The following is a 357-nucleotide window of genomic DNA, read 5'->3' as shown; positions in this document are numbered from 1 at the left end:
CCATCCTCAGGTGTCTTTAAGCACGTTAAACTATTGTACTGCATGCCATGATGTCTTCATTCTAAAATGACTAAAATCTTGTTATATTTTAGCGTCCTGTTGCACTGATTTAAGTCCATGATTTATTTCAACCATCTTCTAGTGCATACACTCATCTATCTCCTCCTCTCACTCGCACTACATGTTTCGGCACAAAAGTGCCATCTTCAGGTGCTTATTCGATTTACGCTAAACTAGTTCATTGCATGCCTTGTCGTCTTCATATTAAAATAACTAAAATATATATTTATCATATATATTGATAAATGTTAAATGTTAAAAATATTAAAATTGTTCAGGATTTTTCATCCCTACGTC

This window comes from Cryptotermes secundus, unplaced genomic scaffold, assembly GCF_002891405.2.
Source record: "Cryptotermes secundus unplaced genomic scaffold, Csec_1.0 scaffold2939, whole genome shotgun sequence".
NCBI lineage: Eukaryota > Metazoa > Arthropoda > Insecta > Blattodea > Kalotermitidae > Cryptotermes > Cryptotermes secundus.
The sequence above is the reverse complement of the archived record's forward strand: the minus strand, read 5'-3'. Positions refer to the sequence as shown.